Source organism: Balaenoptera borealis (genome assembly GCF_965194805.1).
Source record: "Balaenoptera borealis genome assembly, chromosome: 15".
NCBI classification, from domain to species: Eukaryota; Metazoa; Chordata; class Mammalia; order Artiodactyla; family Balaenopteridae; genus Balaenoptera; species Balaenoptera borealis.
The window spans coordinates 20,809,826-20,824,973 of NC_138871.1; the positions used below are offsets into that span (position 1 = coordinate 20,809,826).

At 38.7% G+C, this 15,148-nt stretch overlaps 1 protein-coding gene, 1 long non-coding RNA gene and 1 pseudogene across 3 annotated transcripts in view; 2 read left to right on the plus strand and 1 right to left on the minus strand.

Moving 5' to 3' along the window:
• Window positions 1-15,148, minus strand: part of LOC309611507 (lithostathine) — a 1,064,255-nt gene that overhangs the window by 970,234 nt on the left and 78,873 nt on the right. The window lies entirely within an intron of this gene.
• Window positions 1-15,148, plus strand: part of LOC309611515 — a 1,058,387-nt gene that overhangs the window by 846,997 nt on the left and 196,242 nt on the right. The window lies entirely within an intron of this gene.
• Window positions 1-15,148, plus strand: part of LOC309611721 (lithostathine pseudogene) — a 508,337-nt pseudogene that overhangs the window by 26,126 nt on the left and 467,063 nt on the right. The window contains exons 2-3 of the transcript XR_014249753.1: window positions 79-275; window positions 887-2,807. The product of XR_014249753.1 is annotated as a lithostathine pseudogene (transcript). The remainder of the gene's footprint in view (window positions 1-78; window positions 276-886; window positions 2,808-15,148) is intronic.

A 15,148-nucleotide genomic window follows, 5' to 3' on the forward strand; every position in this document is an offset into this window, starting at 1 on the left:
AGCATGAAAATGAACACCTCATCTTTTGCAAACACACCCCTCTCACTTACCTCAGCTCTGCCTTTCCCCCAGCATGAGGCATCTCAAGCTCCTTCTCAGTGTCTCCCTTCTCCACACAGATGGCCTGCCAGAAGAGGCCCTCAGGCCACCTTGTGTCTGTGCTCAGTGGGCCTGAGGGATCCTTCATGGCCTCCCTGGCCAAGAACAGTTTGAAAATCCTCTCAGACGCCTGGATTGGGCTCCATGACCCCACAGAGGTACACTTACATCCTCTTTAATCTGTTACCTCCCAAGATGCTGTGGCCACCCAGGCCCCTCCCTGTCCCCTGTGCCTGCCAAGTAAATATCTTAGAAATCCCTGGAGCTCAGGGGATAATTGGAGAAAATGGAGAGCCTTGAGACGAGCTGAAGAGCTGAGTTCTGTGCAGGTCTCTAGTCTCCAGGTAAAGTTAATCTGCCTCTTGTCAAACTTTTTACATGATTCACACATCATGCCTTGTAATTCAGTTCTCTACACTTCCCTGAGTCTGCCCATACTGTGCTTAGTGAGTCCTAAATGAAGATTTAGGACTGACGCATTTTTCCCTTATAAAACTGATGTTATCTTCGAGGTTCAGATGTTAATCACAAATGTACCACTAAGTTTAGTTTGGATAGTGACATGTTACTCTGAGAGGTTCCATTGGTCTTTGTGATCATTCACTTTGGAATTTGCCAATAGATTTAGGGAGAGTTTCCCAGAGGAGAGCTGTGGTGGCATCACCTGGAAGAGCAGAGCAAACTCCAGGATGTTGCAGATGGGATCAGGTGTTCCAGCTGAGGGAATAAGGCCAGGAGAACTCTAAAGGCCTTTCCACCTCACCTGACTCCGTCCTCTGCTCTACAGGGCTCTGATCCCAATGCTGGTGGATGGGAGTGGAGTAGTACTGATGTGCTCAATTAAGTTGCCTGGGAGAGAAATCCAGCCACCATCTCAAACCCTGGCTACTGTGGGAGCCTGTCAAAAAGCACAGGTAAGAAACAGAAGAGGTCACTTCTGCCCAGCCTTTTCCCTCCCCTCACCTCCCATTACTGGGTCTGGTCTTCAGAGAATCCTCCTGGGCTGGAACTGTAATATTGGCTTGTCTGTTCCCATCCCCTCTCTTCTCTCCTTTCTTTTTGTCTCTTTACCCGGGGTGGGACCCTGATGAAGATGAAGGAGAGCATTTAAGTCCTAGGCCAGAATCTGGAATGCATCTCCATTGGGTTCTTAAGCTCCACCAGTCCCATTCACTTGAGTTCTTCTGTCTCTTCAGGGTATCTGAAGTGGAGAGTTTATAACTGTTATATGAACTTATCCTATGTCTGCAAGTTCAAGGGTTAGGTCAGAAGGGAAGTCAGCAGCCTGAGTCTAGTGTGCAGTTCATTGTTGACTTCGAACCAACTGTGAAGACCCATCCCAGAAGGGGTTATTCTCCCCACACCCCCAATCTAACTACATTATTTTGACCTTTCCTCCCTTCCAAACTCATATCAGGCTCTTTTCTATGTTCTATAACCTGAGTTTTCAAGGTACTATAATAAAAATTTTAGTTTTCCATTGCTTGTATTCTCTGCTTCATTCTCATAGACAAACTCTGGGGAGGAAGTGGGTGAGTGAGGGGAATTGGTGGGTCAATCTATGCCCAATTTCACTCAGGTCCCTGGGAAATAACTAAATATATATATATTCCTCTTGGCATATTTGTGGTGAGGTATGTCAGCACTGCTTCTGTAGGATGTAGGTTGTGTAAATATAAAGACATTGCTCTCCCACACACTCTACTGCACACAGATTCCTAGGCAAGGTCTCTGATGGTATGAGGCAAGCAGTTTAGGATCTGATGATGTTTAGAACAGTACTTCCTAAACTATTAGTGTAATAGATAATAATAAGATTTTATTAACATTCATAAAATAGAAATAAAATGAAGAAATTCAAAAATTAAATGGATAAAACACATATTCGAAATGCATATATAATTGTTTTGTTATTAGTTTTGATAGAAAAAAGGTAATCTTTCTAATTGTTGTACAATTTTTTAATGTCTTTCAGCTTCTGTACTTCCCTTGCCATGGTAAACTGGCATGAGTCCACTTAACTACATGTTGCCCTATCCCTAGAAGGCACTTGGGAGAACAAACCCCAGAAGGTCCTCTTAAAACACTCTGACTTCAGTCAGGACTGGATTTGAGCAACTTATTGTCTGACAGGATTTCTCTTAATTTTTTTTTTTTTTTCATAGAAGCAACCTAAATGTCCATCAACAGATGAATGGATAAAGAAGATGTGGCACATATATACAATGGAATATTACTCAGCCATAAAAAGGAACGAAATTGAGTTATTTGTAGTGAGGTAGATGGACCTAGAATCTGTCATACAGAGTGAAGTAAGTCAGAAAGAGAAAAACAAACACCATATGCTAACGCATATATACGGAATTTTAAAAAGCGGTACTGATGAACATAGTGGTCAGGCAGGAATAAAGAAAGAGGCGTAGAGAACAGACTTGAGAACATGGGTGGGGAAGGGGAAGCTGGGATGAAGAGTAGAATTGACATATATACACTACCAAATGTAAAATAGATGGCTAGTGGGAAGCTGCTGTATAACACAGGGAGATCAGCTCCGTGCTTTGTGACGACCTAGAGGGGTGGGATAGGGAAGGTAGAAGGGAGGCTCAAGAGGGAAGGGATATATGGATATATGTATACATATAGCTGATTCACTTTGTTGTACAGCAGAAACTAACACAACATTGTAAATCGTTTATACTCTAATAAAGGTGTGATTAAAGACCTAAATGTAAGGCCAGACACTATAAAACTCTTAGAGGAAAACATAGGCAGAACACTCTATGACATAAATCACAGCAAGATCCTTTTTGACCCACCTCCTAGAGTAAGGGAAGTAAAAACAAAAATATACAAATGGAACCTAATGAAGCTTAAAAGCTTTTGCACAACAAAGGAAACCATAAACAAGATGAAGGACAACACTCAGAATGGGAGAAAATATTTGCAAATGAAGCAACTGACAAAGGATTAATCTCCAAAATACACAAACATTTTTTGTATTAAAAAAATGATGCTTTTTTGAAGAAGTTCCCCTCACCTAACTGAAGGCAAGACCCAGACTTTTCATGCATCTGCACATTTCAAGACCACTAATCTATCTTCCCCCCTTATCATCACCCCTCCCTCGCCACAAGCTTCCATTGTGGAAAAAGTGTTTTTTGTCAGATTTTCCATAATCTGGGAAAAAAAAAATTATTCTATGAGAACACTGACGAAATTTTCCATATTGGCCAAGAACACTACAGCGTTGCCATGCAAGGGTATTGTTTCTTAAATAAAGGGATGAAAAGAATGGTAAGTGTCTTTTTCTTTTAATGTTTGTTAAATGTCATTTGTTCTTTCTAGGATAGACTGCCTTGATTAAATACTCCTTCAGCATTTTTGGTGGAAACACTTCTCCATCAGTTTCAATGAATTTATGATTGCACAATGCCAGACGTTTTGATTTTCTTCCCTGTTTAAAGTAACAACATGGGTTTGAAAAGTTCACAGTAATTGTGTTTGTGCCAGTTTCTATTTTAGTTGAGTTCTCCCTTTGATGGCAGGTGAGCCACTCCAGCTGTGGGGACCAGATCCTATCCTTCCTGTTGGAGAACCCATTGTGTTAGATATGACATTTGAAGTTGAAAGTAAGAAAAATCCCAAAATGATTTGGCTCAAAAAGTTAAGGTATTTACTGGACCACATTACTGAAAAATCTAACAGTGAGGAAGGCTTTGAGCTCAGTTTGACCAGGGCTCAAGTGTCATTTCTCTTGGGTTCTCCTATCTACATTCTCTTTTATCTGTATCCTTTATTCCTCTACTGGCTTCCTTTTTTTTCATAGCTCAAGAGAGTTGCCAGCAGCAGTTGGGGCTACTGTTTCCTTAACAATATCAGAAGAACATATATTATTTCCTCAATTGATAAAAGAATAATATTGACTTCCTCCTGCCTTTTTAGACAAAACTGAGCATATCACTATGGTCAGGAAAATGTCATGGGCTGTTGCTCGAAGCTTGAATTACTATGCATCTCTGAACCATAATTAGAGAAAAGTGGATATAGTATTACATGAGTTATAAACTCTCCAGGATCTTGGAGTGTGATCACTATCAACAAACCTCTGGAAGGGGTCTCAGAAGCATGGAGGGAGTGGATTTTCTTAGTGGACCACGTGAGCTCTTAGAGAAAGGGGAAAAGAGAGTAATGAAAAGGGTAGGTTCCCAGGGATTTTCACCACACACACATTCAGACAATTGGAGATAGGTAAGACTAGACATCATAATTAACAGGAATTAAAGAATGTAAAAAACCATATAATCCTTCTACTTTTTTGGTTGATTATCAGCAATTACCGTATTTCCTCCATCAAAAGGCTCAAAATACAGGTATGTCCAGTGAGGGGAAGCATCCCAAATTTGCAGGCTCCAAGTCAAGGATCAGTCACTTTCTTATGGTCAGTTTGTTATTGACACGTGACATCATAAAATATCACTCTTCTCATTTTTCTCATACCTTTGGTCGAAGCTTTTCAGTTCTCTTTGCCAGCTTATATTGTGAATTCTCCTTTGGTTTCCTGTTCTGTAGATCATCATGTAAATATGCTCTAGTTATTCTCAGCCTCCCTTTGAAAGTAATCAGTCCCTCTGATACTGAAGGTTTAGATGACATTATTTTTCAAACCTAAGCTGGTGATGCTATATATTTTCAAAAAAGTGAGTAAGTCATTTGGTGAAGATAAAATAAAAATTCTGCCTTCTCCTGAGAGCAATAAAAGGACAGAGAATTAGGAAGACACTTGGAAAAATTTGTGATATTGTCACTTACTAAATCTTTTGAAAAGTTTTCTCTCTAAATCAGGTTTAGACTGGATATCAATGTATTGCTGTTCTTCTAAGGATGTGCTAAACAATGTCATATTTAGTTTACCTTGAACTTGAATAAGGTCACTTGGTATTCATATTCTGAGTCTCTAAACCAACTTCGGGAATATAGGAAATTCGTAACTAGTTCTTCGCTTCCAGCCATTTCACAGAAAGAAGTACTTCCTGATTTTCTTAAAATGAAAACAACAACAACACCATTGCAAACAATCCTGAGTATTTTTAACTATTAATTTAAAAGAGTTTTTATTCCTGTCTTTCCTAAAATCAAAATAATAATAATACAGACAGTCAACAAGTCAGATAAGTTTAATAAATTGTGGCACACTATTGAATTGAATATTAGCCATTATAAATTACATAGAAATATTTAATTTTGTAAAATTATAAAATGTGTATGTGGGAGGAGGTGGAGGCAATGAAGGAACTCCTTTTCCATCCCCTCATTCACTGTCCAGCTTGCGTGGTTTTGCCAGAGTAGATGAGGAAGATTTGTTATAACGTGACCAGAGAAAAGGGTAGAGGCAAAATCAAAGCCTATGAAGTGAGCAGAGCAAAGCCAGGACACTGAGAAGGGACACAGGTGATGTGGGCTCAGAGAGATTCCCAGAATGGGGAGAGGCCCTTCCAGGCATAGGCTGGAACTGTCCAAGGTAAGATGTCCTCTCCACAATCAGTTCCACTTTCCTTTAGGCAAAGGTGGAGTTTTATCATTCTATGAATGCTCCCAGGTGCCCAGTTCTCATGTCCTTAAGAGTCGGAGGGAGTGAGAAAAGATTTTCCAGGAAAGGCTTCAAAAGGGAAGCAAAGAAGTAGTCCAGAAAGGATGAAGGAGATAGGGCCTCCTGCGGTTACCAAGCATAAGTTTACATGCCTGATGCACAGTGAAGTCAAATAAACCAAAACATTGGAGTTTGGAGCAGAGATAGGTTTATTGCAGGGCCATGCAAGGAGAATGGGTGGCTCATCCTTCCCCAAACCCTTAACTCTCCAAAGGGTTTCAACAAAGCATTTTTAAAGGCAAGGTGAGGGAGGGACGTGGTTGGTTGTTGCAAACTTCTTGGTGTGGGAATCCTTTGTTCTTGCAACTGTCCTCATAGGTCAGGTCACGATGTTCCTGTAAACCTCCAACAAGATAAATGTTATTCTCTATTCTGCAACTTTTTATCTGTGTGTGAATGGAAGAGTGTTATACACTTAAAGGTCAGAGCCTTGAGAATGGGCTATCCTGTATATTTCAGGCTATAGGCAACATTCATTTTTTTTAAATTTTTGAATTTTATTGTACTTAATTTTTTATAGCACAGCTTCTTATTAGTTATCCATTTTATACATATTAGTGTATATATATCAATCCCAATCTCCCAATTCATCACACCACGCCCCGCCCCCCCCCCACCTCTTTACCCCGCTTGGTGTCCATACATTTGCTCTCTACATCTGGGTCTATTTCTGTCATGAAAACTGATTCATCTGTACCATTTTTCTAGGTTCCACATATATGCGTTAATATACAATATTTGTTTTTCTCTTTCTGACTTACTTCACTCAGTATGACAGTCTCTAGATCCGTCCAAGTGTTTACAAATAACCCAATTTATTTCCTTTTTAAGGCTGAGCAATATTCCATTGTATATATGTACCACTTCTTTAACCATTCATCTGTCGATGGGCATTTAGGTTGCTTCCATGACCTGGCTATTGTAAATAGTGCTGCAATGAACATTGAGGTGTATGTGTCTTTTTGAATTATGGTTTTCTCTGAGTATATGTCCAGGAGTGAGATTTCTGGGTCATATGGTAATTCAATTTTTAGTTCCTAAGGAACCTCCATACTGTTCTCCATAGTGGCTGTATCAATTTACATTCCCACCAAAAGGGCAAGAGAGTTCCCTTTTCTCCACACCCTCTCCAGCATTTGTTGTTTGTAGATTTTCTGATGATGCCCATTCTAACTGGTGTGAGGCGATACCTCATTGTAGTTTTGATTTGCATTTCTCTAATAATTAGTGATGTTGAGCAGCTTTTCATGTGCTTCTTGCTCATCTGTAGGTATTCTTTGGAGAAATGTCTATTTAGGTCTTCTGCCCATTTTTGGATTGGGTTGTTTGTTTTTTTTAATATTGAGCTGCATGAACTGTTTATATATTTTGGAAATTAATCGTTTGTCCATTGATTGGTTTGCAAATATTTTCTCCCATTCTGAGGGTTGTCTTTTCGTCTTGTTTGTATTTTCCTTTGCTGTGCAAAAACTTTTAAGTCTCATTAGGTCCCATTTGTTTATTTTGTTTTTTATTTCCATTACTCTAGGAGGTGGATTGAAAAAAGATCTTGCTGTGATTTATGTCAGAGAGTGTTCTTCCTATGTTTTCCTCTAAGAGTTTTATAGTTTCCGGTCTTACATTTAGGTCTCTAATCCATTTTGAGTTTATTTTTGTGTATAGTGTTAGGGAGTGTTCTAATTTCATTGCTTTACATGTAGCTCTCCAATTTTCCCAGCAGTACTTATTGAAGGGACTGTCTTTTCTCCATTGTATATCCTTGTCTCCTTTGTCATAGATTAGTTGACCATATGTGTGTGGGTTTATCTCTGGGCTTTCTATCCTGTTCCATTGATCTATACTTCTGTTTTTGTGCCAGTACCATATTGTCCTGATTACTGTAGCTTTGTAGTATAGTCTGAAGTCAGGGATCTGATTCCTCCAGTTCTGTTTTTTTCCCTCAAGACTGCTTTGGCTATTCGGGGTCTTTTGTGTCTCCATACAAATTTTAAGATTTTTTGTTCTAGTTCTGTAAAAAATGCCATTGGTAATTTGACAGGGATTGCATTAAATATGTAGATTGCTTTGGGTAGTATAGTCATTTTCACAATATTGATTCTTCCAATCCAAGAACATGAGATATCTCTCCATCTGTTAATATCATCTTTAATTTCTTTCATCAGTGTCTTATAATTTTCTGCATACAGGTCTTTTGTCTCCTTAGGTAGGTTTATTCCTAGGTATTTTATTCTTTTTGTGCAATGGTAAATGGGGGTGTTTCCTTAATTTCTCTTTCAGATTTTTCATCATTAGTGTATAGGAATGCAAGAGATTTCTGTGCATTAATTTTGTATCCTACAACTTTACCAAATTCATTGATTAGCTCTAGTAGTTTTCTGGTGACATCTTTAGGATTCTCTATGTATAGTATCATGTCATCTGCAAACAGTGACAGCTTTACTTCTTCTTTTCCAATTTGGATTCCTTTTATTTCTTTTTCTTCTCTAATTGATGTGGTTAGGACTTCCAAAACTATGTTGAATAATAGTGGTGAGAGTGGGAATCCTTGTCTTGTTCCTGATCTTAGAGGAAATGCTTTCAGTTTTTCACCATTGAGAATGAGGTTTGCTGTGGGTTTTGCATATATGGCCTTTATTATGTTGAGGTAGGTTCCTTCTATGCCCACTTTCTGGAGAGTTTTTATCATATATGGGTGTTGAATTTTGTCAAAAGCTTTTTATGCACCTATTGAGATCATCATATGGTTTTTCTTCAATTTGTTAATATGGTGTGTCACATTGATTGCTTTTGCATATATTGAAGAATTCTTGCATCCCTGGGATAAATCCCACTTGATCATGGTGTATTATCTTTTTAATGTGCTGTTGGATTCTGTTTGCTAGTATTTTATTGAGGAGTTTTGCATCTATATTCATCAGTGATATTGGTCTATAATTTTCTTTGTCTGTAGTATCTTTGTGGTTTTGTTATCAGTGTGATGGTGGCCTCATAGAATGAGTTTGGGAGTGTTCCTTCCTCTGCAATTTTTTGGAAGAGTTTGGGAAGGATGGGTGTTAGCTCGTCTCTAAATGTTTGATAGAATTCACCTGTGAAGCCATCTGGTCCTGGACTTTTGTTTGTTGGAAGATTTTTAATCACAGTTTCAATTCATTACTTGTTTTTGGTCTGTTCATATTTTCTGTTGCTTCCTGTTTCAGTCTTGGAAGGTTATAACTTTTTAAGAATTTGTCCATTTCTTCCAGGTTGTCCATTTTATTGGCATATAGTTGCTTGTAGTAGTCTCTTAGGATGCTTTGTATTTCTGCGGTGTCTGTTGTAACTTCTCCTTTTTCATTTCTGATTTTATTAATTTGAGTCCTCTCCCTCTTTTTCTTGATGAGTCTGGCTAATGGTTTATCAATTTTGTTTATCTTCTCAAAGAACCAGCTTTTAGTTTTATTGATGTTTGTTATTGTTTTCTTTGTTTCTATTTCATTTATTTCTGCTCTGATCTTTATGATTTCTTTCCTTCTGCTAACTTTGGGTTTTGCTTGTTCTTCTTTCTCTAGTTCCTTTAGGTGTAAGGTTAGATTGTTTACTTGAGATTTTTCTTATTTCTTGAGGTAGGCTTGTATAGCTATAAACTTCCCTCTTAGAACTGCTTTTGCTGCATCCCATAGGTTTTGGATCATCGTGTTTTCATTGTCATTTGTCTCTAGGTATTTTTTGATTTCCTCTTTTATTTCTTCAGTGATCTCTTGGTTATTTAGTAACGTATTGTTTGGCCTCCATGTGGTTGTATTTTTTACGTTTTTTTCCCTGTAATTCATTTCTAATCGCATAGCGTTATGGTCAGAAAAGAAGCTTGATATGATTTCAATTTTCTTAAATTTACTGAGGCTTGATTTGTGACCCAAGATGTGAGCTATACTGGAGAATGTTCCATGTGCACCTGAGAAGAAAATGTAAACTGCTGTTTTTGAATGGAATGTCCTATAAGTATCAATTAAATATCTCTGGTCTATTGTGTCATTTAAAGCTTGTGTTTCTGTATTAATTTTCTGTTTGGATGGTCTGTCCATTGGTGTAAGTGAAGTGTTAAAGTCCCCCACTATTATTGTGTTACTGTCGATATCCTCTTTTATAGCTGTTAACAGTTGCCTTATGTATTGAGGTGTCCCTATGTTGGGTGCATATATATTTATAATTGTTATATCTTCTTCTTGTATTGATCCCTTGATCATTATGTAGTGTCCTTCCTTGACTCATGTAACATTCTTTATTTTAAAATCTATTTTATCTGATATGAGGATTGCTACTCCAGCTTTCTTTTGATTTCCATTTGCATGGAATATCTCCCCCCCCCACCCCTCACTTTCAGTCTGTATGTGTCCCTAGGTCTGAAGTGGGTCTCTTGTAGACAGCACATATATGGGTCTTGTTTTTGTATCCATTCAGCAAGCCTGTGTCTTTTGGTTGGAGCATTTAATCCATTCACATTTAAGGTAATTATCGATATGTATGTTCCTATGACCATTTTCTTAATTGTTTTGGGTTTGTTTTTGTAGGTCCTTTTCTTCCCTTGTGTTTCCCACTTAGAGAAGTTCCTTTAGCATTTGTTGTAGAGCTGGTTTGGTGGTGCTGAATCTCTTATCTTTGCCTGTCTGTAAAGCTTTTGATTTCTCCATCGAATCTGAATGAGATCCTTCCCGGGTAGAGTAATCTTGGTTGTAGTTTCTTCCCTTTCATCACTTTAAGTATATCATGCCACTCCCTTCTGGCTTGTAGAGTTTCTGCTGAGAAATCAGCTGTTAACCTTATGGGAGTTCCCTTGCATGTCATTTCTTGTTTTTCCCTTGTTGCTTTCAATAATTTTTCTTCGTCTTTAATTTTTGCCAATTTGATTACTATGTGTCTCGGCGTGTTTCTCTGTGGCTTTATCCTGTATGGGACTCTCTGCACTTCCTGGAGTTGGTTGCCTATTTCCTTTCCTATGTCAGGGAAGTTTTCAACTATAATCTCTTCAAATATTTTCTAGGGTCCTTTCTCACTGTCTTATCCTATTGGGACCCCTATAATGCGAATGTTGTTGTGTTTAATGTTGTCCCAGAGTTCTCTTAGGCTGTCTTCATTTCTTTTCTTTCTTTTTTCTTTATTCTGTTCCACAGCAGTGAATTCCACCATTGGGTCTTCCAGGTCACTTGTCAGTTCTTCTCCCTTAGTTATTCTGCTATTGATTCCTTCTAGTGTAGTTTTCATTTCAGTTATTGTGTTGTTCATCTCTGTTTGTTTTTTCTTTAATTCTTCTAGATCTTTGTTAAACATTTCTTGCATTTCTGGATCTTTGCCACCCTTCTTTTTCCGAAGTCCTGGATCATCTTCACTGTCATTTTTCAGAATTCTTTTTCTGGAAGGTTATTTATCTCCACTTCATTTAATTGGTTTTATGGGGTTTTATCTTGTTCCTTCATCTGGTACATAGCCCTCTGCCTTTTCATCTTGTCTATCTTTCTGTGCATGTGAGTTTTTTCCCACAGGCTGCAGGATTGTAGTTTTTCCTGCTTCTGCTGCCTGCCCGCTGGTGGATGAGGTTATCTAAGAGGCTTATGCAAGTTTCCTGATGGGAGGGACTGGTATAGCTGGCTTATGCTTTGGTGGGCAGAGCTCAGTAAAACTTTAATCCTCTTGTCTTCTGATGGGTGGTGCTAGGTTTCCTCCATGTTGGTTGTTTGGCTTGAGGTGACCCAAGACTGGAGCCTCCCCCAGCTCTTTGTTGGGGCTAATGGCAGTCTCTGGGAGGGCTCACACCAAGGAGCACTTCCCAGAACATCTGCTGCCAGTGTCCTTGTCCTCACGGTGACACACAGCCACCCCCCGTCTCTGCAGGAGACCCTCCAACACTAGCAGGTAGGTCTGGTTCAGTCTCCTATGGGGTCACTGCTCTTTCCCCTGGGTCCCAATGAGCACACTACTTTGTGTTTGCCCTTCAAGAGTGGAGTCTCTGTTTCCCCCAGTCCTGTCGAAGTCCTCCAATCAAATCCCTCTAGCCTTCAAAGTCTGATTCTCTAGGAGTTCCTCCTCCCATTGCCAGACCCTCAGATTGGGAAGCCTGACGAGGGGCTCAGAACTTTAACTCCAGTGCGTGGACTTCTGTGGTATAAGTGTTCTCCAGTTTGTGAGTCACCCACCCAGCAGTTATGGGATTTGATTTTATTGTGATTGTGCCCCTCATACTGTCTCACTGTGGCTTCTCCTTTGTCTTTAGAGGTGGGGGTATCTTTTTTGGTGAGTTCCAGTGTTTTCCTGTCGATGACTGTTCAGCAGTTAGTTGTGATTCTGGTGTTCTTGCAAGAGGGAGTGAGAGCATGTCCTTCTTTTCTGCCATCTTGAACCAATCTTCAATTCATTAAAATTTAAGAGCAAATTCTTTTACTCAAACTTCCACTCATCATTCCCAGTTATTATGAAAAGAATGCGATATAACTTTAAGCAGTCACCAAGACTTGCCCTTTCTACTATCTTAATAGCTCTCCAGTGTGTGATCTTCTCTGCTTTACAGCTGCCACTAACTATTCAGGCCATCCCCTCCTCTAGGGTGGAGGCAGCGGTCCAGCAGGTGAGAGCCCAAACTGAGTTCATATCCTTATTGTAACAATTCTCAAGAAAATGTTAACCAGAGATGCTGTCTGCACGTTATGCCTGCAGTACCTTAGGAGCTATTCAGAATGTATCATAGTGATGTTAAAGGTTTCTAGTTGTATAATGCTTTATGCACAATAATTGTTCAACTCCCTACTTTTCAAGATTGTCAAATGCTCTGAGCATCTCTCTGTTGCCAGTTACTCAAGGACCCTTCCCCAGACTCTTAAACCCATATAAATCATATTTTTCTAAAAGTCATTGACTATCACAAGTGGAAAGAACCCTATTGTTTTGTTGAGGAAGTAAAGAATGTTCAGAGAAGCCTTGGGGAACAATTCTGTGCAGAGCTCTGATGTTTCTGCACTTCATGTAAGCAGAGGCACTGACTGCCTTTTTTTCTGGACTATCTTTGCAAGGATGTCTGTGTGGTGAAGAGCCTTTAAAAATAGAGATGTGTTTGCAGATGACATGATACTATACACAGAGAATCCTAAAGATGCTACCAGAAAACTGCTACAACTAATCAATAAATTTGGTAAAGTAGCAGGATACAAAATTAATGCACAGAAATCTCTGGCATTCCTATACACTAATGATGAAAAATCTGAAAGTGAAATTAAAAAAAACACTCCATTTACCACTGCAACAAAAAGAATAAAATATCTAGGAATAAACCTACCTAAGGAGACAAAAGACCTGTATACAAAAAATTATAAGACACTGATGAAAGAAACTAAAAATGATACAAACAGATGGAGAGATATCCCATGCTCTTGGATTGGAAGAATCAACATTGTGAAAATGACTATACTACCCAAAGCAATCTACATATTCAGTGCAATCCCTATCAAACTACCAGTGACATTTTTCACAGAACTAGAACAAAAAATTTCACAATTTTATGGAAACGCAAAAGTCCCCGAATAGCCAAAGCGATCTTGAGAAAGAAAAACGGAGCTGGAGGAATCAGGCTCCCTGACTTCACACTACACTACAAAGGTACAGTAATCAAGACAGTATGGTACTGGCACAAAGCATCAATATATATCAATGGAACAGGAAAGAAAGCCCAGATATAAACCCACACACATATGGTCACCTTATCTTTGATAAAGGAGGCAAGAATATGCAGTGGAGAAAAGACAGCCTCTTCAATAAGTGATGCTGGGAAAACTGGGCAGCTACATATAAAAGAATGAAATTAGAACACTCCTTAACACCATACACAAAAATAAACTCAAAATGGATTAAAGACCTAAATGTAAGGCCAGACAGTATCAAACACTTAGAGGAAAACATAGGCAGAACACTCTATGACATAAATCACAGCAAAATCCTTTTTGACCCACCTCCTAGAGAAGTGGAAATAAAAACAAAAATAAACAAATGGGACCTAATGAAACTTAAAAGCTTTTGCACAGCAAAGGAAACCATAAAAAGATGAAAAGACAACCCTCAGAATGGGAGAAAATATTAGCAAACGAAGCAACTGATAAAGGATTAATCTCCAAAATTTGCAAGCAACTCATGTAGCTCAATATCAAAAAAACAAACAACCCAGTCCAAAAATGGGCCAAAGACTTAAATAGACATTTCTCATGGATTGCCAACAAACACATGAAAGAATGCTCAAAATCATTAATCATTAGAGAAATGCAAATCAAAACTACAATGAGATATCATCTCACACAGGTCAGAATGATCATCATCAAAAAATCTACAAACAATAAATGCTGGAGACGGTGTGGAGAAAAGGGAGCCCTCTTGCACTCTTGGTGGGAATGTAAATTGATACAGCCACTATGGAGAACAGTGTGGAGTTTCCTTAAAAAACTAAAAATAGAAATACCATACAACCCAGCAATCCCACTACTGAGTATATACCCTGAGAAAACCATAATTCAAAAAGAGTCAGGTACCACAATGTTCATTGCATCTCTATTTACAATATCCAGGACATGGAAGCAACCTAAGTGTCCATCAACAGATGAATGGATAAAGAAGATGTGGCACATATATACAATGGAATATTACTCAGCCATAAAAGAAAGAAAATTGAGGTATTTGTAGTGAGGTGGATGGACCTAGAGTCTGTCATACAGAGTGAAGTAAGTCAGAAAGAGAAAAACAAATACCATATGCTAACACATATATATAGAATCTAAAAAAAAAAAAAAAAAAAAAAAGGTCATGAACAACCTAGGGGCAAGACAGGAATAAAGATGCAGACCTACTAGAGAATGGACTTGAGGATATGGGAAGGGGGACGGGTAAGCTGAGATAAAGTGAGAGAGTGGCATGGAGATATATACACTACCAAATGTAAAATAGATAGCTAGTGAAGAGCAGCCGCGTAGCACAGGGAGATCAGCTTGGTGCTTTGTGACCACCTAGAGGGGTGGGATAGGGAGGGTGGGAGGAAGGGAAACGCAAGAGGGAAGAGATATGGGGATATATGTATATGTATAACTGATTCACTTTGTTATAAAGCAGAAACTAACACACCATTGTAAAGCAATATACTCCAATAAAGGTGTTAAAAAAAAAAATAGAGATGGCATCTCTTTCCAAAGCAAAGGGCAGGTTTGCTCATAGTTTTAGAAAATTGACATAGTGTTTCCATCCAGAGTGAAGTAAGTCAGACCTGGTTACTCTCCAATACAAGAAAGATGTCTCCATCTGAAGTAAGGAGTAGGCTAGCTTACTGCCCATCATAAAGATTCAGGTTACCCAATCTCCTTTAGTGTAATTTTAGGGGATATTCGTCTCCTATAACATAAC